Source organism: Lampetra fluviatilis, chromosome 48, assembly GCF_964198595.1.
Source record: "Lampetra fluviatilis chromosome 48, kcLamFluv1.1, whole genome shotgun sequence".
Classification (NCBI taxonomy): Eukaryota; Metazoa; Chordata; class Hyperoartia; order Petromyzontiformes; family Petromyzontidae; genus Lampetra; species Lampetra fluviatilis.
In genome coordinates, this window is record NC_136322.1 from 5,640,114 (window position 1) to 5,667,019 (window position 26,906).

The following is a 26,906-nucleotide window of genomic DNA, read 5'->3' on the forward strand; positions in this document are numbered from 1 at the left end:
GCTCGGTGGTATCCGTTGTCGTTGGCTGCTCTGACACGAAGAGTTGCACTGGTCTGCGAAGTTCTAATTAGATGCTTAATTTTTGTGACATGGTGCCGATGATAAACAATGGCAATTACAGTATTGTTCATAATTAATGTTTTTTGGAGAAATGCGTCGTTAACGACACATTTATACTTACGTGATGTAACCCAAAAAAAACGTTATTATGAATAAGACAGTATCGGTGAGTAAATTCGTGATTAACAAGCTGACGTTAAAATAATGCATGCTAATTTTTAATGGTGCGGTTGTTGTTGCCCTAGGTCGCAAGAGTTGCAAATGGTTGTCAGATATCAGGTAAGCCTGCAACCATTAATTTCCCTGTAAAACATACCCTCGCCATTTCCTGTGCTCACGATCAGCGAAACAAAATATATTTTGGGGCAAACGCGGAGGAGGATCCTAGAGATGGAGATATAGAGACACGCTCAGACAAGATGCTAGCCAAACAGATAGGACACAGACACACAGATACAAGATGCGAGCCAAACAGATAAAACACACGCAGACGAGCCAAAGAGATAGAACACAAACACAGACAATATGCTAGCCAAAGAGATAGGACACACACAGAGCAGTAGCGTAACTATAAGCGAAAAACTTGTTTTTATTTACCAGGTAAGGCCCATTGAGCTATATTGATCTTTTTCAGAAGTGACCTGGCTATCACAAATTCTAGCTCAACATGTAAATTTAGAGCAGCAGCAAAATACTGTCTTAATGTTGATTTTAAATGTGGAGGGAAAAACAGAAGGACCCAGTTGAAAAATACACATGCCCACTGGAAGAGAGAATACAAACTCCAAATATACAGGCGTCAGGGTCGGGATGAAACCGACGACCTCATAAATAGCAGGCCAGGTAGTTAACATATCCTAGCCACCATGGCGCCTAGCGTAGGGGCAGGGTTCGCCTTGGCCCCCTGGTAACCAAAGCTATGAGTTGGGGCCCTCTTGACAACCACAATGAGATTTGTTTTCGATAACAATGTCAATTGCGGTTTCAATATATTTTCATGAAAATGCTTTCACATTATAACTCCGTTTCTGGGATATTTATTTCATTAGATACGCGACAATTATATTGCAAAGAGGCACTACGGAGCTGCAGTGGCTGCATTTTGCAAAGACGGAGCGCCCCTACGGCGTTAAATATTTGAGACAACGTGAGTGTATTTACAATGTAGTTAGGACAAAATGAGCTACGATATCGAATAGCCTCTATGTGCCACCGTGCGAAGAGACAATCACACTATTTGGGGCCCCACCTGATCGATTTCCGCACCCCCTGAGCTGATGTAGCTAATATGCCACTGACATAGAGACAATGAGAGAAGCAAGGAGATGGGCACACATAGATGCAGACACAAAGATGCCCCGTATTAGCTTAACAAACTGTTGGGGAAAGTGCTGTTAGCGAGTAGCAGCGCCTATGAAGGCCGGAATGGCACATTATGGGATCGGTGGTGAGGCTATCACCGTACCCTACCGTCGTTGAGACAGGCCTAGAGAGACAGGCATCGGGTAAACGAGACAGACAGACGCAGAGGGACAACGAGAGAATGGGTGAGCGATGAACACAGAGAGGGCAGGCAAATAGTGAAAACAGCAGACATGGGAATGATCGGAGGCAAAAGGAGACAGAGGTATGCAGAGATAAACAGATACACTGAGAGAGATCCAGACGCAGCTAGACAAGAACATGAGCACAAGAGAGAAACAAGGAGACCTGAAGACAAGAACACAGCGCGAGCGATTCCTTAATGGTGCGAGATGCTGTTTAACATTTTCAATGAACTCCTTGTATTTATGATGGAGGAAGCATTGCCTTCGTGAAAAAATGGAGTTGTCCTAAGGTTGTCGTAGTGTGGAAAACCATGAGATATCGTTTCAGGTAAGGTCCAAGATTAGTGTTTAATCTGCTTTGTTAAACTGTTCTATCGCTATTGGTGTGCATAGCATTTAAAGTTAATGTCAAAATGAATATGTATTATTATTATTCGTGCTTTGCAAAATGTTCGCGGTTTTGTGATAATTGATTAACTTTTATCAATTGTGTAACTGACAACATCTGCTTCATCGATTGTAAAGTTCAAAGGTTAGACTCCTCATGGCTGACGTCGAACTGAAGTTGAACAATAAATGGCATAAATTTAGACTTACAACTTTTGTGACTGCAGGAATTCATATTCTTGGTTATTTTGGTAAAGTCACGTAGATAGAAAATAAAAAAAAATTGAGAATAATAATAGCAAAAAACCCACGTCGTTTCGATCGCAACACAAACGTTTTTTTCCTCTCTGCCTGATGAAGACCGCTTGTGTTGCGATCGAAACGTCGTGGTTTTTTGCTTTTATTATTTTCAATTTATTTTTTATTTTATTATTTTTATTTTTTATCTACGTGATTTTTCCGAAAGAACCAAGAAAATGTCAATGGCATCACACAAACGATGCACATTTAATTAAATATTTGTGGACAACTGATGCAATGCTGATCGTCGTATTGTTGAAATGTTTTAACCTAACACGTTGGTTTCCGCAGTCAATACGATTCATCATATATTTTTGGAGTGGGCTATGCAATTATCTGACCAAACTTGTGTCGTAAAAGCCGTCTACCACCCAACGCGGCCCATAAACATTTTTGTCGCATGTTGTATAAGCATTTAAACGAGTGGGTGCTTTGCCGGTTCGCTGATGTAATCAGCATAATCAGGCAGTTTCAGGAATTGTGTAAACGGCCTAATGATGGTGGCTGTAACTATCAGCGAATCGGCGAACAATATCCAATAGTGAAATATTGCGACATTGGCTCTCCAACGCACCGTGGCAACTTCATTAAATTGGCCGTGTCGGTTGGAGGAGGGTTCACGGACGCAACATTTTACTCACGCAACGATATATCAATGACGATCCCTGACGTCCACTGCTGGCTGAGGACACAGCGTTGGAAACGACAGATGGCCAGAACTTGTAAAAAAAATGTTTCCAGTGCATTCGTTCGTTTCTCAGTCCGCTTGTCGTGGTGAGGGTCGTGGCGGTAACCTCTTGAGTAGTAGCGGCCTAGACTTCCCTTTCCCTGGCGACATACTTCAGCACTACTATACACTGCACTACGATACACTACTATACGATACACTACTATACACTATTATACACATACTCTAGCTCTTCCTGGGAAATTAACAGGCGTTCCCAGGCCAGCAGATCGACGTAGTCCCACCAGCGTGTCTTGGGCCGGCCCCAGGGTTACAGTGCGGTGTTTTTCGTATTACAACGATTAGACACGGAGGTGGGGAGTGGTGCCACAGTGGTTAGTGCACTGCGCTATGAACCCTGTGACCCGAATTATATATCCGGCCATGAATATCATCCGTTTGACAGTGATAGCTGAACTGTTTCTGCCAAACCTTCGCTATCCGAGCTCTATTTCCTACCCTTTCACCAATACAGAATCATCAAAATATGTATTTATACTGGAGGAATCCATTGAGCTATGAATTTATTTTTCACATTCCTGTGACACAGGGGTGGTGACCTTTAAGTAGCAGAGGACTGTCTAAGACTGTTATTTGTCATTGTTATTGCTTTGTTTATTAAGATACTTGTGCATTAATTATAACTGAAGGAGTGCAGGTGAGTGCCAGGAGTGAAACAACGATCACAGTCACGTGGACGGAGATCGGCGTGGACGCCACCAGCTACGGCTTACAATTGTACGATCGGTCGACATTCACATACTCCCCCTTCACCATCTATGGGAGCGCCTCCAACTTCACATTCACGGGCCTGGTGCCTAACAGATACTACAGCATTGCCATAACTGTCAACTGCACTGGCGGAAGCTACGTCTCATCCACCGTGTACGACAGCACATGTGAGTGACCTGCTGCGAGATGGCACCGCCATAGAGTTTTAATTTCCTTATCACAATTTGAAAAAAAGAGTGTTCTGCCTGGATGGCTAGCTTCCTTCCTGGTTGGCTAGCTGGCAGGGTGGGTGGGGGGTACATACAGATGGTTACGTACAAAGGATGTGCTGGTTGCTATTTATAAAGAAAACTAAACAATTTCCCGTCAATTGCAATTAGTAATAGAGTGGCCCTTTGAAGTCCTCCCATCGTCATCGAGTAACACCACCAGGCAGGTGAAAGTGGGTAGAAACCGCCTCGAGTGCTGTGGGTTCCATGCGGTGAGGAATGGAGGTCGAGACTGGGATGCCACTAATTCCTCACCAAAGACAAAAAAAACCCCCACCCCAAAGCCTGGACAGACTATTGGGGATAGTGCTGTTAGCAAGTAGTAGCACCAATGAAGATCGGCAAGGAAACACGAGGCGGTGGATGACCAACACCACACCCGACCGCCTGTCTCTGCAGTGGCGATGTTAACACACAGCACCAGGTACTCATTTTAGGCTGAGCCGACCTAGGGGAGGCTCATGACAGGTTTAGATAATTGGCATTGGTGTTGGCCCTGAGCAGGAATCAAACTCGGGTTGCCGGGTTCATAGTGCAAACCGCTACACTACCGCCACACACGTATACACAGCTGTCTGTGCAAGTGTGTATGCACATATGCATCACCATATCATTCGTACTATCATATAATACTACGGTATATTATTTAAGGTTCGTTGGCTAGCTGCCTGGCTGGCTGGAGGAAAGGGAGGGGTCATGTCCAAAAGGGGCACGTGGGGTGCTAGTTTTCTATTAAAAACAAGATAACAATATGGGAGAGAAATGGTGATGACATTTCCGACCATAGGAACATTGTGTGAGATCTTGGGGGAGAGGAAATACCTCAGCCAAAAAAAACATAATCGGGAAAAGTTGGGATGACCCTACTGGGACTGCCGTGCCTCAAATATTGGAAGTAGTAGTCACAACCTGTGAACGGCTGGCTGAGGTGCCATCTGTTGAGGACGTACAGAAGGCGATCCAGAGTCTGAGACCAGGAAATGCACCGGGCAGAGATGATCTCCCAAGCTAACTGCTGAGGGAGGGTGGCGTTTGTGTGCAGACTGCCCTATATGACATCATTACAACACTCTGGACATCTGGACGGGTTTAACAGGATTGGACGACTGTCCTGATGGCCACCCACTTTAATAGGGAGGACAACACAGACTGTAACAACTGCAGAGACATTTAATTGAACTTCCTTGTCACTTAAGATAAGCTGGCATTAATAAGGATGCACAAACATATGCATCTGACATCAATTATCTTGCCACATGACAATCATGCAGGCTAGCAACGTTCCAGAAACATTCACGTGATTAAATTAAGCAAAGGGCAATGTAACACTGATTTTTTAGTTTTTGTTCCAAGTGTTGACAAATCGAAGTTGAGAACTCTCAGTGATTTGATTTACTCTGTTGCACCCTAAATGCATTTGTTATTCCCTACTGGTCGTTTTGCAGTACCACCCTGAAATGTGACGTACAGAACCGCGATACATGGCCAATAAATTATCTTTACGAAATCGATTGTAAGAACGTGTTAACGAAAACAAAAAACACATGAATGCACTTTAAAGCGAAACGAAATGTAAACTGCGAAATCGAAATGTACTGAATAATGCTATATGTTGAAAAACAGTGAACATGTTGCTGATGTTACTAATCCACTTTCTAATGCTGTTTCTCAGTGCCACCCAAAGTCAATGTCACCATTACTGGCAAGACAATGACACGCATGAGCTTCTCGTGGGAGGTTCCTTCCTCCAGTTTGATTTACTACGCTCGATTGAAAGACGAAAGCAACATAACCCAGTCCTCGTCTGTGCAGTCTCCGGGTAGCATCACATACACCAATCTGATTCCTGACACAAACTACTATGCATATGTGGCGACGATAAATTCTTATTGCTCCCACGAATCTGATGTGGTCATGGATAGAACCTGTAAGTATTTTCAAATCTGCAATTCAATGTCATTCCAATGTCATGAGCAAGGGCTTGAGGACGTGTAACAATAATTTATGTTTACATGAACGTATTGGCTGTACATTGGCGGTGCACGGCATATAACAAAATAACGTGTTTGCGCAATGATGATTTATTTTCCCGCGATTCGCAAACCGCCGGTCGTGGTGGTGTGTCAAAATCAGTTTTCGCGATGCCAAAGCGGTGGTTAGACGGAACGTTAAGTGAGCAGGGCTGAACACGAAGCTTCGCAGTCTGTTGCCATATAGCAGCGCCCAGCCTGATGACAATCGACTGCTCCGTGCTCCAAAAAGGCAAGATTGGACTCCTTGTGCCCTTAGAGACTTGGTCAGCCGGTTCCTTGATTAATTTTCGGAATAATTTATTTGGCGGACGGTGGCATTAAAATATTACGACTCGTGGTGTCACCACTGCACGTTCGAATGGGGGACGCGGCTGCTGAATCTGAGTGCAACTTCTGATGGAGAGTCCTGCATCTCACTCAAGTGGCAACAACGACGTCGTCAGGACTATGACAAATCAGAATAGGTTTTATCCTTCATGGCAATAAAACAGGAGATGTTAATCTGTTGAAACACCAGATTGATTATACCTTTTGCAAGGAATCAAGTCTGCATTATGCACCAGTACTTCTGGCGGACATGCAAACAAACACGCTCTGACAATAATGACATCATCAGGACTGTTTTATGAGGACCGGTGCATTATTCTGCAACTGGTGTACCGCCAATACGTCCAAATATATATAAACATAAATGTTTACTTATATATGAACACGTCGTGCCTTCCTCTTTTCCTCAGTCTTTGTCTTGGCATCATTTGCGTGCGAAGCATTATCTCACTCCATTGTCTTTTTCACTCGCCATCTCTTTCTTTATATTCTTTGGGTCTTTCGGTAAAGTCACATAGCTAAGTTCAAAGAAAATAACAAAAAAAACTACGACGTTTCGATCGCAACACAAGCGGTCGTCATCAGATGACATCAGATGACGTCAGATGACGACCGCCTGTGTTGCAATCGAAACGTCGTAGTTTTTTTCGTTAGTTATAGTTATTTTCTTTGAACTTATCTTCGTGACTTTACCGAAAGAACCAAAGAATATGAAATCCTGCAGTTACGAAAGCTTTAAGTCAAGATCTCTCTCACACTCCATCGGGAACGTGTTGTATATGTAATAATCCTTCAGGAGACGGCTTCGGAATCGGTTTTTTTTATTTTCACTCCACGATACACCTTGCTCACTCACTCTCCGTTGCTGGCAGACAACGGAGAGAGGACAGACCACACACTAAGTCCCCGCCGCGCACGTGGCAACCCCCGGCCCCGTCCGCGCGTGACCCTGCTCTCTTCCTGTTCCAGTCTGCTCACGATCGTTCTCCTCCCCTCGCTCTTAACACCGTCGTCACGTGGTTCCCCCAGCCAATCATCCATGGACAGCTCCGACCATTCTCGATGGTTCCCTGTCAATCCCGGGACCACGCCCCTCATCCGGCTCCCCATTAGCTGGGGCCCCGAATGGCTAAGCCCATCCCCCTGATGGCCTGTCATGATGACGCATGGGCCATGGTCCCTATCTCAACCCTTATTGGCTACAAGCAGGACCGGCAAGCCAATCCCCACGTGAACCCTCTGTGGCTGTTATTACATCACCCCCCCCCCCCCCCCCCCGGGTGAAAAAAATTTAGCCGTCTCGGCTGGGAAAAGGGTGAAGAACCAATTCCGCAACATCTTATTAGTGAACCAAGGTGCGTTTATTTAACAATTTGAGGGTGAACCGGCGTTTCCGCGCCTAACAACATTTAAACAGTCACCCATAATAATAAAAATCACAACATACATTAGGGCGCCCCTGCAGCGCGGTAACGACAGGGAATCAGCAAAACGATCAGACGTTAACGAAACGGAAGAGATCTCGACCGCGTACGCGACGTGGGACCCTCTCCGCTCCCAGTGCAAGGTCGCTTTGCCTCCGGATGGACAGGAGGTGGCAGGCTCAAAGAAGAAGTCGGTTGTTGGTGCTCGGTCACGTCCAGGGCGGGCCCCGTTGGAGGGGGGGCAGCGGGGGCTTCCTCAGCCCTCAGAACCTGTTCATCTGCAAGAGGCACAACACAATCCCCCCTGGGATCAACGGGCGTATCACGCGGCGTAGTCGGCCCAGCAGAACCCGGCAGGTCAGCTATTGGGGATGAAGGACCGACACGCGCGTCAACATAGGGTTTAAGTCGCGAGGAATGAACGTACCACCGACGTTTGCCGTATTGAACACGGATACTTTGCGAGTTCCGAATATCTACGAGCGTCACAGGCCCCCACCATGGCCTGTGCAGTTTAGGGGATGTGCCCGCCGGTACTTGGGGGCAGTGGAGCCACGCCAGGTCTCCCACCGACCAAGGCATGCGAGTATGCGATCGACGCGCGTACCGTTCGTTCCTTGTCTGAGCACGGGCCGTCGCACACCCGGGCGGCCTCTCGCGCCGCCGTTACTCGTTCGAGCGATTCACGCACGTGGTCAGGCAGGGAGCGGGACGGTTGTTTAGCCGGAGTACCCAGTTGCACATCGATGGGTGGAACATTTTCAAGGCCATACATAAAAAAAAACGGTGAGTATCCCATGGACGTGTGCGGAACCATGCGGTATGCCGCCAAGACGCCTGGTATGTGCAAGTCCCAATCGGTTTGCTTTTCACTGACCGTGTGACAAAGCATAGCGGAAAGGGTACGGTTGAATCGTTCCACCATACCATCTGTTTGTGGATGGTATGGGGAAGTGCGAACTTTCTTTGTACCCAGCGCGTCACAAACTTCCCTAAGCAATTTAGAGGAGAAATTCCGGCCTTGATCTGTGAGCAGCCTTTCAGGTGCCCCTTTGTCCATGACATACCCGTTCAAGAAAGCGTCGGTGATGGACGCTGCCGTTTGGTCGGGCAGAGGCCAGGCCATCGGCCATCGAGAAAAATATTCCACCCCGACCAGAAGGTATTTATTGCCCCTAGCCGACGGGGGAAACGGCCCCAGAATGTCGAGAGCCACTAATTCGTTAATACGGGACACTTCAATGGAACGTAACGGTGGTACATAGTGGTTCCGAGGCGGTTTCCTTTTCGCACAGTCATGGCACGAGCGGACAAAATCATTGATGTCCTCCGTCATACCGGCCCAGAAAAAATCCTTTTGCATCGCGGCCACAGTCTTTTGGACACCGAGGTGCATCAATTTGTCAGCGTGCAGAGCACGGAGCAGGTCGTAGCGAAGCGAAGTAGGCACCACCAAGCGTGGTCGGTCAGACACCCCGTCGGTGCACATTAGCAATCCCGACTTACCCCGAAACCTCTGCCACTTCCAGCCTCCCAATCGCGATTTCTGTTTCCCAACCAATTTACGTAGTGGAGACAGCGAGGCGTCGGCCTCCTGCTCGCGCAACCAGACCGCGTGCGGCAACCGTAAGGTGTCATCGGTGTCCACCGACACCTGCTGGTCCTTCTCTTTCGCTTTCGCCCCTGCGTCGTCCTCATTCGCTATTGCCCCCATAACCGGGCAGGGCGACGTGGGCGGTACGGCGCAGCGGTGCGTGCCCGTCAGGTAAGTGCAAGGAGGAGCGGGCGGCAGCCTTGAGAGCGCATCAGCATTCGCATGACGGGCTCCCTTTCGGTACGTTATATCGAAGGAGAATTCCTGTAACGATTCCAACCACCGGGCCAATTGGCCTGACGGCTGATCTAATTTGAGGGAATATTGCAAAGCCGCATGATCAGTGCGGACTAAGAATTTTCGTCCATACAGGTACGGTCGGTACAATCGAACAAAATGAACAATTGCCAAAAGTACCCGCCTTGTCACGCAATATCGCGTTTCCGCAGGGGACAGAACCCTGCTGCCATACGCCACCACCCTCTCAACCCCGTCCTTGCGCTGCGACAAAACGGCCCCTATGCCGATATCACTAGCATCCGTATCAAGGATGAACGGCTGTGAAAAATCAGGGTAATCTAACGTAGGTGCCGTGGCGAGGTGTTCCCGAAGTGCCTTAAAGGAATTTTCTTCCTCCGCCCCCCATTTTAACCTTTGATTTTTGCCAGTCAGAACGTGTAATGGTTTTGCCAACGTCGCAAAGTTCTTAACGAAGCGGCGATAATAGGAAGCGAATCCAATAAACCGCCGAACATCACCCACTGAAGTGGGTGTGGGCCACTCACGTACACACTTCGTTTTCAGAGGGTCAGTAGATACACCGTCCGAGCTGACAATATGACCCAGGTAACGGACGGAGTGTTCAAAGAGGTGGCACTTCCTCGGTTTAAACTTAAGGTCAGCCGCACGCATTCTTTGAAAAACTGTCTCAAGTCTTTGGAGATGTTCCTCGAACGTGCGGATAAAGACAATTATATCGTCCAGATATATGAGGCACGTTTCCCACTGCAGTCCCGCCAACACCAATTCCATAAGCCGCTGAAACGTGGCCGGAGCCGCGTTCAGGCCCATCGGCAGCCGATTAAATTCAAAGAGGCCTTGCGGCGTGCGGAATGCCGTCTTGTGTTTTGACTCGTCATCGAGGGGAAGCTGCCAAAAGCCCGAGGACAGGTCAAGGGTGGAAAATAATTTTGCACCCGATAACGCATCCAATGAGTCATCCATCCTCGGTAAGGGGTATGCGTCCGCCACCGAGATTTTGTTCAACCGGCGGAAATCAACGCAAAACCTCGTACTACCATCTTTCTTCTTAACCAAGACGACGGGCGCGCCCCAAGGACTATTGGATGGCGAGATAATATCCGCCGCCAGTAATTCATCTACCGCCCCACGCACGTGTTCCCTTTCCGCGGGGCTCATGCAGTGAGGGTGCATACAGACAGGTGGCGATGCACCGGTTTCAATATGGTGCGACAAAAGTGATGTGCGTCCGAGGTCCAAATCATTCCTGCTGAACACATCAGCGTACTGCAGCAACAGCGAACGCAAGGCGTTCCTCTGTTCATTAGACAAGGACGAATTCTCTCCGCATAAATCCGTGATCCAGCGTTCTTGTGAACGATCATGCGAAGATCCATGAGCAGGCATCCGCGCGCGCGGCGGTTTTTCACAAGAGGCGAAATCGGTAGTGGAGTGAGCCAGCACCGATCCCTCCGGAACAACAACGCGATCAGGTCCCCCATTCAAGACATGTATGAAAGGTGCCTGACCCGGGCGCACAATCGTTTGTGCCGCCGCCAAAGAAAAAGATTTCGATACGGAATTCGATGGTGATAACAGCACGCCTTTTGCACCCCTTCCCATTTGAAGCGGTTTTCGGTAACGTAGCGGAATGAGCATTTGCGCTCCCGATGGAACTTCCACCGTAGCCGTAACTACAGCAGTAACTGCGTTACCTGTAGGCGCCTTGGCCAGCAGGGAAGGCAGGAATGCCATCCTATGGCCCCCCAGCATTTCCAAACAGTCCTGGTCGACCCGTATTCGCAACGGCATCCGGCGCAGGAAATCCGTCCCCAACAAGCATGGAACAGCTAGCGAGCGAGAAATTAATACAGGTCCTGCGGCGGTGATATTTCCAATAGCGATGCTCACATCCACCTGTCCGCAGATACCCATACTCCCCCCATTGGCGGCAACACACGCATCATTAACCTTGCGTATTCTCGACGCAGGAATTGACAACAAATGGAAAATCACATCCGAAATGATGGTAGCCGACGCGCCAGTGTCCACCAAGATACGGACGTCAACGCCTTCGATGGTACCACATACCGTCGACGAGCCCGACGCCACAGCCACAATCCTGCGAGCCAATTTCTTCCACTGTGTCACAGAGCGTGTCAATGGAGCAGAAGTAAAATTGGCTCCAGGAGTGTAAGAATGAGTGCGAGTGGATGAATGATGTGACACGACCTGCCAGGTGTCTGTATTGTGCCGACTCGCCCGAGGTTGTTGCAGCTCCGCGGCAGGTAGAGGAGATGGAGGTCCCCTTGGCGGAGGAGGCGATAGCAGAGGTCGGCAGCGGCAGTCACGGGCGAAGTGGCCCCGTCTGCCACACTTGAAACACGCGGCCGACATCGGCCGGCGGTCGGACGACCCGGCCCTCGCACGCGGTCGGCCCGTGTAGTCGCCCTGCTGGTCGCGCAGCCGGCGGCCTGGAATCCTACGCGGAACAGCCGCTGCCAACATGTCGTCGTCGCCTGAGTCGTCGGAGCAGTGGACAACCAGTCGCGGAGACCACCCCAGCGGCGGCCCGTCGATCTCGGGTTTCCCCGTCCACGCCGCCATCTGGTCCCATCGCTTGATATTAAACTTAGCGTCCAGGCAGCGCGCCACCCACCGCGATGAAAGCGGTTCGTGGCCGCACACTGGTAGCGAGATGTTGAGCTCCTGAGACAACTCCAGCATGCGGGAAAGGATGAGTGGATCCAAATGCTCGGCCGTTGCGTCGGGGTAGGCGGCCATGGCCATCGCCATCAACGCCCCCCGATAGGCCAACGGCGATTCCTCCGGTGCCCGGCGACGCGACATGAATTTCCTGGTGGCCGATGTCGGCGGGTCGTAAAATTCCGCCATCTCTGTGAACGCATCCCGCAGTGTCTTCTTCTCGGACGCCGGGATGGCGCGGAAGACCCCAGAGACACATCATCGAGCAGCGTAGGTAGCGCTGCCAGCGCTTCTTCCTCCGTCCAGTTGACAGATCTAAAAGCCGACTCTAAGCACCACGTAAAAGCACTCCAATCGCCTCTGGCGGTGAATTCTTTTATGTGTGGAGGGCGATGTCCACAGTGGCAGGCGCGTGCCGCGGGTGTCTCCGGCCGCCGTTCCCGCTCTCCGCTCGGTGCAGGCAAAATGGCGTCCGGCGGCCGCGTGGTAGCAGGCACGCCTAAAATGGCGGCTGACGACTCCGACGCAGCCGCCCCACCCAAGACGACGGTGTCCTCCCGCGTGGCAGGAGCAATGGCGGGGCCCGATTCCTTAGCAGGACCCTTTCCCGCGGCGTCCAGTTGATCGGCGATCTGGCGACCAACGGCTGGTGAGGACGCCACCGCGGTCACCAGGCTTAGCAGAATTGCGCGCAACGACTCAATCTGCTCCGCCATCAGCCGCCATTCGTCTCTCGATCCTGCAATGGTCGCATCTTCTCCCAGTCGACGCTGAGAGGCGTCGAGGCGAGCATCCCCGGCCGGCGGCACCAGGGCTGTAGCTCCTAACAGCTCATCTTCATCCGTCTCAGCTTCTTCCTCCGACAGAGGCACGGGCAGGTTCTTTTTTCTGAGGTGTTTAGACATCTTGACGATCGTCCAAACAGTCACAGAATCACTTCTGACACCAGTGTAATAATCCTTCAGGAGACGGCTTCGGAATCGGTCCTTTTTATTTTCACTCCACGATACACCTTGCTCACTCACTCTCCGTTGCTGGCAGACAACGGAGAGAGGACAGACCACACACTAAGTCCCCGCCGCGCACGTGGCAACCCCCGGCCCCGTCCGCGCGTGACCCTGCTCTCTTCCTGTTCCAGTCTGCTCACGATCGTTCTCCTCCCCTCGCTCTTAACACCTTCGTCACGTGGTTCCCCCAGCCAATCATCCATGGACAGCTCCGACCATTCTCGATGGTTCCCTGTCAATCCCGGGACCACGCCCCTCATCCGGCTCCCCATTAGCTGGGGCCCCGAATGGCTAAGCCCATCCCCCTGATGGCCTGTCATGATGACGCATGGGCCATGGTCCCTATCTCAACCTTTATTGGCTACAAGCAGGACTGGCAAGCCAATCCCCACGTGAACCCTCTGTGGCTGTTATTACATATATATGCCCCCTTTTTAAAAATGTATATTAAGGTAAATTCTGTCAATTGTTTTGTTGTTGTAATAATCAATCGGGGTGTAGCTTGGGGCACAAAATGGGTGATGCGAACCCCCACCCCCCAAACAGCAGCTGCCTCTCACAAGCCACACCAGGCATGGAAGTAGACATAAAAGTTAACTAAAAAAAAAACCCTGGTGGTTGATAATGAGATTCTCGGGAAATCTCTACCGGGCTTCAAACGCCTCCACAAAACACGTACAAGCAACAGGCGCCGCAATTCTTCCTGGGTGGCGAGAACAGGAGAAGGATTGAACAGATAACTGTTTTTTTTTTAATACAACGGTAAAAGTTCGAAGCTTGGATATAAGAATAAGGCGATATTATAGACTGCACTCCGATTAAGTACCAGGCTACAATCTACATTAGCAGGTTATTATTTATCATATTATTTTAATATTAATATTATTCACCTTATTTGTATTACTATTTTTCTATCTACGCGACTTTACCGAAATAACCAAAGAATGGATTTCGGCAGTCACGAAAGTTTAAGTCAAAACTTAGTTATATCTCCAACCCCAGGATATCAAAATATAACTCGAGAAAAAAAAAGCACGGATCCCTGGATACAGACTGGGAACAAAGGTTAATAAAACCCTCGGAATACATGTAGTAACAACGATGGTAGATCACAAATCTTGGTTAAACATAAACCAAATAATAATTATGAAGTATTAGACCGAGGGTCATCCAGAAGAATTCCAATGTGGAGAAGCTCAATCACATACAACCAAGATAATATGTATCCCATAGAATCAGAGCCTTCCAAACACATTTTTCTTCCAGAAGCACGTGGTAGCAAGAAATTACACATGTAGGGAGGGCGCCTCCCCGTGAGATATCAAACACCATGGAAAAAGTCCAAAGTACGACGGACGTACTGTAAACACTGCTCAAAACATACCTTGAGTCACTTACATTGTCAACACCGCAAAAACGGATACATACGAAGATAAGGGGTGGAAAATGTTTCTTTTTCTTTTAACTTACAACCTATGAGAGTGAACGGAAAACATGGTAACAGGAGGTCACACTTCAAGAGACGGTAACCCTCTTTGATTTATAATTTTTCAAAACCGAATATATACAACAAACGCAACCCACCCCCCCCCCCCCCAGCGTGAAGCGTTGGACTTGCTATACGTTGTGAAAAACAAGGGTGTAACAACCATGGAAGTTTTTCTACATCCCGAGCATTCATTCACGCTCCGCATTTCCCAGGTCTGTGAGACCTCAAAGATCCAAGGATCCTCTGTGTAGCATTGTTAGACTGTTGGAGCAAGTGCTGTCAATAGAGTAGCATCACTTATGTAGGCTGGTACTTTGGCACACGAAGCAGGTTGGCGATGTTTTTACCCCCATTTGAGCCGACCTATGGGAAGCCCTGGATCGGTTCAGATAGTCGTCACTGGTGTTGGTGGCCATGAGCGGGAATCGAACTTGGGTCTCGGGATTCGAAGCACAGCGTAGCGCTCACCGTTACAGCTACTACCGCTGCTCTGTAGGACCACTCCTACCTCTGCGCCTGCACAACATCGCCGGCATAACGGCATCGTCTTACTCCATCAGCTTCTGAGACCTTGATCCACGGACGCAATTATTATTAATGTTCGCTAGGACGACTGCAATTCACTCGTTTGCAGTCTCCACATTTGACCATATTTGACGGTTTCTGATGGATTTAGAATGGCCCTGCAATGCCTCCTCACCCGTACATTATAAAAATGTCATTTCACACCAGCACTCCAACTCTCACTCCAATGGCTTCATGTCAGTCTCAGATCCACTTTTAAGATTGCAATGATTGCTTTTTTTGAAGACGGTTTCGTGCTCTTGTGCCTCCATACAGTGAGGGAAAATGTATTTGATCGACTGCTGATTTTGTACGTTTGCCCACTGACAAAAATCAGTCTATAATTTTAATGGTAGGTTTATTTGAACAATGAGAGACAGAATAACAACAAAAAAATCCAGAAAAACGTATGTCGAAAATGTTATAAATTGATTTGCATTTGAATGAGGGAAATAAATATTTGACCCCTCTGCAAAACATGACGTAGTACTTGGTGGCAAAACCCTTGTTGACAATTACAGAGGTCAGACGTTTCTATTAGTTGGCCACCAGGTTTGCACACATCTCAGGAGGGATTTTGTCCTACTCCTCTTTGCAGATCTTCTCCAAGTCATTCGGGTTTCGAGGCTGACGTTTGGAAACTCGAACCTTCATCTCCCTCCACAGATTTTCTATGCGATTAAGGTTTGGAGACTGGCTAGGCCACTCCAAAACCTCAATGTGCTTCTTCTTGAGCCACTCCTTTGTTGCCTTGGCCGTGTGTTTTGGGTCATTGTCATGCTGGAATACCCATCCACGACCCATTTTCAATGCCCTGGCTGAGGGAGGGAGGTTCTCACCCAAGATTTGACGGTACATGGCCACGTCCATCGTCCTTCTGATGCGGTGGAGCTGTCCTGTCCCCTTAGCAGAAAAACACCCCCAAAGCATAATGTTTGCACCTCCATGTTTGACAGTGGGGATGGTGTTTTGGGGTCATAGGCAGCATTCCTCTTCCTCCAAACACGGCGAGTTGAGTTGATGCCAAAGAAACCCATGTTGGTCTCATCTGACCACAACACTTTCACCCAGTTGTCCTCTGAATCATTCAGATGTTCATTGGCAAACTTCAGACGGGCATGTATATGTGCTTTCTTGAGCAGGGGGACCTTGTGGGCGCTGCAGGATTTCAGTCCTTCACGGCGTAGTGTGTTACCAACTGTTTTCTTGGTGACTATGGTCCCAGCTGCCTTGAGATCATTGACAAGATCCTCCCTTGTAGTTCTGGGCTCATTCATCACCGTTCTCATGATCATTGCAACTCCACGAGGTGAGATCTTGCTTGGAGCGCAATGCCGAGGAAGATTGACAGTTCGTTTGTGTTTCTTCCATTTGCAAATAATCGCACCAACTGTTTTCACCTTCGCACCAAGATGCTTGGCGATGGTCTTGTAGCACATTCCAGCCTTGTATAGGTCTACAATCTTGTCTCTGACATCCTTGGAGAGCTCTTTGGTCTTGGCCATGGTGGAGAGTTTGTAATCTGATTGATTGATTGCTTCTGTGAACAGATGTATTTTAACAAGCTGAGATTAGGAGCACTCCCTTTAAGAGTGTGCTCCTAATCTCAGCTCGTTACCTGTATAAAAGACACATGGGAGCCAGAAATCTTTCTGATTGAGAGGGGGTCAAATACTTATTTCCCTCGTTAAAATGCAAATCAATTTATAACATTTTTGACATGCGTTTTTCTGGATTTTTTTGTTATTCTGTCTCTCACTGTTCAAATAAGCCTACCATTAAAATTATAGACTGATCATTTTTTTGTCAGTGGTGCAAACGGACAAAATCAGCAGGGGACCAAATACTTTTTTCCCTCACTGTACCTCTCTTCTCTCATATTACTTTAACCTTTTGGGACGTTGTAACCACCCACAAAATGAAGGCCTTCATCTTACAAAGCCCACAGTCATCAACCGGTGGAGGTCGCTTCTGCTCTCGAATGTCTGGAATTGTCTCTCCCCCTTGAAACTTTTAACGCATTGAGAGCTGCTTTTTTTGTTCAAGTCAAGACTTAAGCCCCATTTGTTTTCACAAGCACGGAGCTAAAGCAATGTTTTTCCAAGTGAAGCATTTGCAGATGCGGTTGCATCTAGATGCTATATAATTGTATTGTAGTGTACAAAAACATAACTAAAAACAGAAAGAGCAGTCGCAAGCTCCGGCTGTTGTTTTTACACATCGCATTTGCTCTGCAATCACTTGTTCACCGAGTTTTTACCTCAAATGCCCTTCGTTATGCTGCCTCAACACATACTGTATGCGAGGTTCGACACATTTCGTTATTATGATGATCATTATATTTAATGGATATTGTATGGGTTGATTCTTTTTTTAACAGCCTTTGCAACGGGTTTGCATAATGCAGCAGGGGGCAGTGCAGCAAACGATTGTTGTACTGTACAGTAAGTGCTTGCTTAACATGTGTTGTGACACAACGCGGATGTGCGCCGTTATTATAACACAGAACGCACACCGTTATTATAACCCGGAATGTGTGCCATTATTATAACGCGGAACGTGCGCTGTTATTATAACGCGGAACGTGCATCGTTATTATGACGTGGAATGTACACCGTTATCATAATACGGAACGTGCACCGTTATTATGACGTGGATCGTGCGCCATTATTCTAACGCGGAATGTGCACAGTTACTATAAAGCAAAACGCAAGCCGTTATAAAGCAGAATGTTCTCCATTATTATAACGTGGAACATGCGCCATTACTATAATGCAGATCGTGCGTCATTATAAAGCAGAACGCTATTGTTATAATGCAAAATGCACACAATTTGTATAACATGGATTGCGCACCATTATAACGTGGAACGTGCACCATTATAATGTGGAACACGCGCTGTAATAACGCGGAATGTGCACCATTATTATAACACAGAACGCGTGCCGTTATTATAACATGGAATGGGCGCCATTATCATAACGCGGACCGTGCATCATTATTATAACGTGGAATGTGTGCCATTATAAAATGGAATTGCATCATTATTATAACACAGAATGCGCACCGTTGTAAAGTGGAATATGCGCCGTTGGAAAGCGGAATGTGCACCGTTATAATGCAGAACGTGCACCAATGTATCGTGGATCGCGCACCATTGTAAAGCAGAACACACGCTGTTATAACGTAGAACGTGCGCTGTTACAACATGGAATGATATTTTTTCACAGTGCCAGCCAAAGTCAATGTCAGCACCATTGCCAAGAATGCGACCACCATAACGGTGTCATGGAACATGTCCTCTGTTGACCTGTCCTCCTATACCATCTCCTTAAAAGAGCGTCAAGACGGACCAGATATTCAATTTCTGTCCAGAATAACATTACCACAGAGCGTTACATTTACTGGTCTGGTACCTGGAAGGAATTATTTTATTTTCGTGACAATCAACATCCGGGGATCATATACTATATCAGTCACTGTCACGGAGAGAACATGTAAGTATGTCACAAGTCATCGCCATCATGGAAGGAATGCCATCCATAAATAAATATACACGGGATTATAGAGACTGGGAGGGAAGGTGATGCAGAGGGACTAGTCTGTTCTATAATGCCGCAGGTTGTTTTCATGATGCGAATTGGATATAACGGGATTAATGTATTAGGGAACACGTGTTTTGTTTATATAACGTGAATTCGAATTGGATATAACGCGATCGAGTGAACAGAAATAGGAATAAGTGGTCGTACGGCTGCCTCGGTGCAGCATTGCACAAGGCATTGGGATGCTGCTGGATGCTTCTAGATGTTACCCATGCACTAAAGTCTTTGACTGAGCATGCATCTCACATGTTATAGGGGACTGTATTTTACCCCATATATTATATATTATTTATTAACGTGATTTTTTCTTAATGCAGTATTCTTCAGGAGAACAGGCTGTAATATTATTAAGATGGGTGCAGCAGTGGCTAACAGGAGTTTTCTTTTCATGGATAATAAGATGAAAACAGTGACAGGGGGCCATATTTTGACATGGGTGCTGCCATGGTGTAATGCTTTAGTCCACGAGACTTAACAATCCAGAGATCACCAGTTCGATTCCATCTTAAATGGCATCAGTTAAACAATGGGCAAGTGTCTTTAACCCCCCCCTCTCCCACCACCCCTATCCTCAGTCCACCCAGTGGTGTGAGAAAAACAATGTAGGGTGAAAACTTCATATTTTCCTTTGCTGCTGAAGTTATTAATGTAAACCACGCCTGTCACTATTTCACAGTGCCCTCCAAACCTACTTTGTCCATCACTGCCAATACCATGACGACTATGACGGTGTCGTGGGCAGCCCCTGCCTCTGACGTGGACTACTACCTGGTCTACTTGAGAGAGACGGCAAACGGAACCTCAGTCAAAACCAATAATGTAACTTCCAGACCAACAACGTTCAATGAACTGGTTCCTGGGAGGAATTATTCTGTCTCTATAGAGGCTCACAGCGCGGATCTGTTCCAGATATCAGATGCAGTCATGAGTAGAACCTGTAAGTAACTACAACTAAACCATCACACAAACTCTAGTCGTCACAGCGGCGGCTTTTGGCTGACGAACGAGGTTCACCACATTACACGGCACATTGCGATATGCTTCTGTGGCCGTATGGAATGCTCGTACTTCTGATATTAGGAAGCCACTGGAGCTATGCACTTTTGAATCATCCTGATTAACAAACTCATTTCTTTAGAATGTTTTTTTTGTGTTTAGATTGTTTGTCCTTCCTCCACACCTCCGATTAGCCCGGTTGGCTACGAACGATGCGAAATAAGTTCAACATACATACGTGCCTGGTGTGAGTTATTCATTACGGGGAAAGAAAGACGTAACTTGAGTCCAGTGCAATTTTTTTTATTAAATGTAAATGTAATTCTCTGTACCCCAAAAAGCATCAGTTCCCCTCCCCTGAAGCAGCAACATCATCTCCATTTCTCTGGCACCTCCGTTCTTGAACTGATCTTAAGTCCATATCAAAGGAATTGTAAATACGATATTTTATCTGATGTACTTTTTGGTTCTTTCGGTAAAGTCACGTAGGTGAAAAAAAGTTAAATCACGACGTTTCGATTGCAACACAAGCAATTATCATCAGGTGTGACAACCACAGCAATATTTTTTTTACTGAAGTGGGAGATATGCTGGAGTTAAGGGGTTTATATAAGTCAGAGAGGGAGGTGGGGGGGATAAGGCGAGGGGAAGCATTGCGTGTGCGCTAGAGACTGGAACGTGAGACTGGGCAGGGGTGGGCTAGAAGTAAGTGCATACGGAGCCTTGAGGTGCGCGGGGGGAGAGGGAGAGCAAAGCACCAACACGGTTGCGACCAAAACAGATGATGGTGCTCAAAACAAAACAAACCAAATAGCCGAACTGCTAAATCCTGAGGATGCAGTTAACTTGGTAAAATAGACTAGTATCCGGTAAATAAGATGGAACAACTATGAACAGTTGCTCAATTTGTATCCATCCTCTCGGTTGAAGTTACGTCTATATTTATATATCTGGATGGCTTCATGAACAAATCTTTGATGGTAGCCATACGACTTGCAGAATACCTTGGTCTCGGAGAAAACAATATCATGAGAGCCCACAGCGTTATAGCAATGATCAGCAATGACGGAGGAATTAGTTCTGCCGTGGTTCAGATCTGACTTATGCTCACGGATACGTTCATAGACATGACGTTTACTTTTATTATTATAATATTTTTTTTCACCTACGTGAATTTACCGAAAGAACCAAAGAGTATGGATGCTTGCAGTCACAAAAACTTCAAATCTAGCATGTGTCTGACGTATTGCAAGTTACGTTATAAACTTTAGTTAACGATATACACGCAGCTCTTTATCCGAGTCTGTGTCAAACGTTGTTATTTGCTGTTGCAGTGCCTCCAAAGGTCAATGTCACCATCAGTTTCAGCAGCCCTACAGCCATGACGGTCTCATGGGTGGCTCCTATTTCAGACATTGACTACTACGTGGTCTACTTAAGTGAAACGTACAACGCAACAGCAGTGAAGAGCGTCATTTTGTCCTCCACCATTACAACACAAGCATTTACTGATCTGGTCCCTGGAAGAAGTTATAACGCTTATGTAACAGTATACAGTGGCATCAACTCCCAACCGTCAGACATTGTCACGAATAAAACCTGTAAGTATATGTATTGTTTATATTTACATAATCATTTGGATGAGCACCACAGAAGAAACGCATTTTCACATGCAAAAGCATTCACGATAAATATAATCTAGGTATTTTATTAGGAGACATTTGTAAACAGTCACTGTCGTTAAAAACAATTATTTGTTTTGAGCCAAGTTAAAATAATTGAATTCAAAATTCGAAGATAAATGGTCATTACATTATAATACATTGCATTGATCTACAAAGTTTCGTATACTTCATTGAAAAATGTAAAATACATGTCGACTTCTCCATGGTTAACACAACTTTATTTACCAATGCCAACTGTGTCTATGTCCCTAAAACTACAAAATATAACTAAGAATGATAGTTAAATAAAAAAAACCATCATGTAGCAATTCATAAACAATTTGTAATACAACCGGAACACGTTAGTTAATTATATAGTGCAGTTTTAGAAGGCAGACCTAAATTATTATTAAATAATGAAAACAAAACATTTCAGCATGTTAAAACAGGATCATTAGTTTTCATTGCAAACCGAATGCTATGATGTATGTTTATTAAACAGGGGTAATAATGGACAAAATATGAAAAGTGCTTAAAGACTCGTGAAGAAGTGCAGGCTGGGAGACAGGGCATGCTATTAGAAGCGACGGTGGCCAATGGTTGAGTGGCATCAATAGGAGGGAGCGTGCATGGGAGTGTATTCACCTTGGATATGGAACGATAAAATCAGTTCTACTGCAGGAGCTAGATGGACTGTTACATTATAGGACAAAAGATGAAAAGTGCTCAAAGACTCGTGAAGAAGTGCAGGCTGGGAGACAGGGCATGCTATTAGAAGCGACGATGGCCAGTGGTTGAGTGGCATCAATAGGAGGGAGCGTGCATGGGAGTGTATTCACCTTGGAGATGGAACGATGAAATCAGTTCTACTGCAGGAGCTAGATGGACTGTTACATTATAGAATTAATGAGGGATTCTGATGTCTTAAGGAGGACTTCATCCATAATTATATTGATCACGGCTAATGTTGATGACAAAGCTTTTCATGATTTAGTATTACATTGCATAGCAGCATCGTTTCCAAAGATTAACGTGGGAGCACACTTCACACAACCCACAAGATACTTCTAAGATTCCCCAAAAGTCAACATTGGGTCATCATCACCCACACTGGCATCAAAATCCCTGTGATTGTGTAGAAACTATTACCAAGATGGAACCTGGTCAAAGCTGACTGGGCCAATATAAGTAGGCTGTAGAGAGAGTGGTGAGTCATTCCCATGACAGCAGAACGCTATCACCCTTTTATTGGCCTCCTTACTGCAGCTGCAAAGAAGAGCAACCCCCAATGCTTCCAGAAAGACTACCCCTGCTGGACAAAAGAGACCCAGGACCTATTCCGACAGTACAGCCAGTTGAGCAGCCCACAGGTTGGAAAGGCCCTTCTAGGCTGCTAGGCTAGATAGTATCTCCCCAAAATTCCTCCATCACTTAGGCCCTAGGGGACTCCAATGGCTGGCAAAACTGTACACCAAAACCATGAAAACGGGATGCATCCCAAAAGCATGGCAGAAGGCAATGGTCGACCCGGGAAGCTATAGGCCAATATCACTCCTGTGCACGACCTATAAACTCCTGGAACACATCATCCTTCTGAGAATCACCCCCCTTGTCGAGTCTAATCTATGCAGAACAAGCTGGATTCCGTCTTGGATGCAGCTACTGTGACAAAATTTTGGCCCTTGCGAAAAACATTGTGGCTATATTCCAGAAATCCAAGACCAGTGAACACTCTGAAAGTGACATTCTGCGGCAACACTGCGACACGACCCTACTCCGATATGTCTGAATGAAGCTGGATCCTACGCTAACATTCTACGACCACCTGAAAAAGGTAGCCGCCAAGACCAAAACAAGGGTCAACCTGGTCCAGAAACTGGCAAGCACAAGCTGGGGAATATCAGCACCAGTGCTACGGACTTCAATGATGGTCCTTGTGTACTCTGTAGCCGAGTACTATGCACCAATGGACCAGAAGTTGTCACACTCGACTTGTTGATGTCCAACTGAACACTACAAAGTGGTGTATCATTGGAACCCTCAAGTGGACCCCAACACACTGGCTGCCCGTGCCGCTAAATATGCCTTCCCCACCCATCCGCCGCAACGCTGCAAACATGCGGAAGTACTGCAAATCGAGGAAACTCGCCTTGCCATTCATCAGTACTTTACTAACGTCCTTCGTCATTACTTGAAGTCACACACGCCCTTTTGAACCAATGTGCTTCCCATTATTCAATGCAGGTTCAACCTCGATGAATCATGGAGAGCTGAATGGAGTTCAAAATCACTCACAAATACTTTGTGAAAGACCCAATGCAGTATATCCATGGGTTTAATATTCCACAAAGCTCATGGTACACTCTAAGCGGTATCTGCACAAACCATGGCAGTAAATGTGGATACCTGATCCACAAATGGAAAATTTTAAACTGTCCAGTGTGCGACTGTGGTCATTCAGAACAGTGACTGTGCAACATATGACAACCCAATGCCTGATCCACAAATATAAAGGAGACATCACAGTGATACATGCTGCTGCTCCTGACGCGGTTACCTGGCTTGACTACCTTAATGTGAAATTGTAGTTGTTGCTCTGCATCTACATTAGCCATACGGAAGAATTTCACACCTGCCCTTGTATGTATGTTGAACTTCGTTTGCACCATATGTAGCCAACCGTGCTAATCAGAGTTGCGAGGGAAGAACAACGAACTAACACACAAAAAGCAGTTATAAAGAAATAGGACTTCAACCTGCATGTAAAAGTGCATAGGTCCAGTGGCTTCCTAATATTGGAAGATCGTTTCAGACGGCTGCAGACGCGCATCTGAAAGCCCACAATCTTTACCGTCAAAAATGAAGCAACTCCTCTCAGTCATATTGGCAAATATATATATCAATGCATACCTCATCATGATGGTCAATAGATACTCGTTTAAACATGTTGCCTAGCGATCAAGATGCAGTGCCTTTGACTCGAATATTCAGCCACGCGTATTCTGACATAATAGGCACATGCTGATGCAACTGTAGGGGTGATACGCGCTGGCAGTAGGGATCGTGGGGCAGCGCGTGGTGATTGGCTGTGTAGTGGTGACGCGCGTTGACAGTGATGGATCGTGTGGCAGCGCGTGGTGATTGGTTGTGTGCGCTGACACAAGCTGGAAAAAGGGATCGTGTGGCAGCGCGTGGTGATTGGTCGACTAGGGTGGGTGCTCACATCGCAATCCACATAGGCTCCGTCTCCTCGGGAGCGGAGGGCTATATAAGGCGGTGCGCGCGGGCGCTCGAGGAGTTGGTGACCAGTGAAGACGGAAGACGGAGGAGGAAGAGATAGGGCCCTGAGACACCTAGTCCCGCTGTCCTTGTAAGGACCGGGACCCTGTGTGGCTCAGAGGTGGGACCTTGGGACCCGGGGCCGGACGTCCGTGTGAGGGCCGGGCCGCGGGACCCAGTGGTCGTGACCCATACCCAAGCTGGGGTGGGTCTGTAGGTTCCCCCAGATGCTACGGGGCTGGAATGCCTGTGTGTGTGTAGCCGGGTGGAACGTGTAACGTGTGCTGTAGTAACCACACGTGTCGGGTGGAATGTGTAGCGTGAGCTGTAGTGACCACACGTGTTTTTGTGGCAAGACAAGTGTTAATAAAGTGTGCCACCCGTCAAGTGGTCTCCCGCCGTAATTTACAATACTACAACTGGCGTCAAGAGTGAAACAGTCGTTCCAGCCATGGATACCAGGAAGACTCATCGGACTCACGATTGTGACCGGGAGGAAAACCACCATGACTCGGGCCAGCAGGCATCAGGGGGAGAAGAGGAGGAGATGCCGGCGCCACAGGACCCCTCATGGGCGCCCAACGAGCGGCTGGGGGTTGATGCCGGACTCCCCGACGCGCACTCCCGCCTGGCAAAATGACTTTGAAATTCCCGATATTTCTGCTGAGCGGCCATCTATTGGCAGGAACTGCGAGCAACACGTGGCGGGAGTCCTCCAATCCCTGCCGCTTACGTCATGAGCGCGCGCTACGGGCCGCCATCAGCCACCCGCCATAGGGGCCGCCATTTTGCAGGTCGACGGTGCGGCGCGGGAGAGTCACGAGGCAGAGGACGACATCATTTTCCAGCAGCGTCTTCCCGCGTTGACAGCCTTCAAGGAGGAAGGCGGGGACTGGGGCGCATTCCAGCGAAGATTTCTCGCCCATCAAGAGATGTCGGCCTGGTCCGACGCTACCGTGCTGCGGGCACTGCCTGCCATGTTGGACGACAACGCGCTCGCGGCCTTCAGGTCCGCACCAAGATCGGCCCGCTCCACGCTCAAGGCTGCGCTGGGCCTCATGGCCAAAGTGTACGGACCACCTTCGGCCTGCCGCCACCAATTTTACGACCGACAAAAGGTGGGCACGGAGACCGCGCTCGCCTACCGCATGGCGTTGTTGGCTCTCGTTCATGCCGCGTTCCCTCGTATGGACGAGGAGGGGCAGGACGCTATGGTTTTGAAACAACTGCTGAAGTTGGCGCAGGACCTGGGGGTCCCCATCAACACAGCCGACGAAGTAGACATATGTTCGTTGCGTGTTGCAACGAGTATCCAGGCGCACGAGGTCCTGAAGCGGAAACAGGTGGTCGTCTGCACTGCTGCCGCGGTCTCAGCTCCAGCCCCGGTGGTCACCGAGCCCCAAGTCGTTCGCCCACGGGAATAGGCGTTCGCTGCAGCACGACCGGGGGATTGGAGGTCGGAGGGTCGGTCGCCTCTGCGATCGACCCGCAAGCTGGAGCAACCGAGACCTCCGACGTCCCTCATCACGTGCTACAACTGCGGCCTTCGGGGCCACGTGGCGTCCGGGTGCCGCGCTCCACGGCAGCGGGCCACGGGACCTCGACTGGACGACGACCAAGGCCCCAAGTCGTCCCAACTACCCCCGGCAAGTCGCGGCACTTCACATGTTCGGCCTACATACACGACACACATGGGCCGTCGCTTTGCGGCGGAGGATGTGCGATTGGGGGTCAGGGATTCGGTTCGGAGAGGGGGGTTCGTACGGGGCCAGGGGGACATTAAATGGTCCGAGTTGGGCCACAGAATAGTGGCTGCGTCGGCCGGTTCATCGGTCGTTACGGGATTCATAGACGCGGTCGAGGTCAGGGTGTTGGTGGACACGGGAGCGTCGGCGACTATAATTTCCGACCTCATTTATAACATTCTCCCCGTCCAATGTCGACCTCTGCTTCCAG

General features: G+C 47.9%; 1 pseudogene; it reads left to right on the top strand.

The window, feature by feature from the left end:
* Positions 1–281: 281 nt before the first annotated feature.
* Positions 282–26,374, top strand: LOC144948135 (receptor-type tyrosine-protein phosphatase beta-like; annotated as a pseudogene).
* The last annotated feature ends 532 nt before the right edge of the window (positions 26,375–26,906 follow it).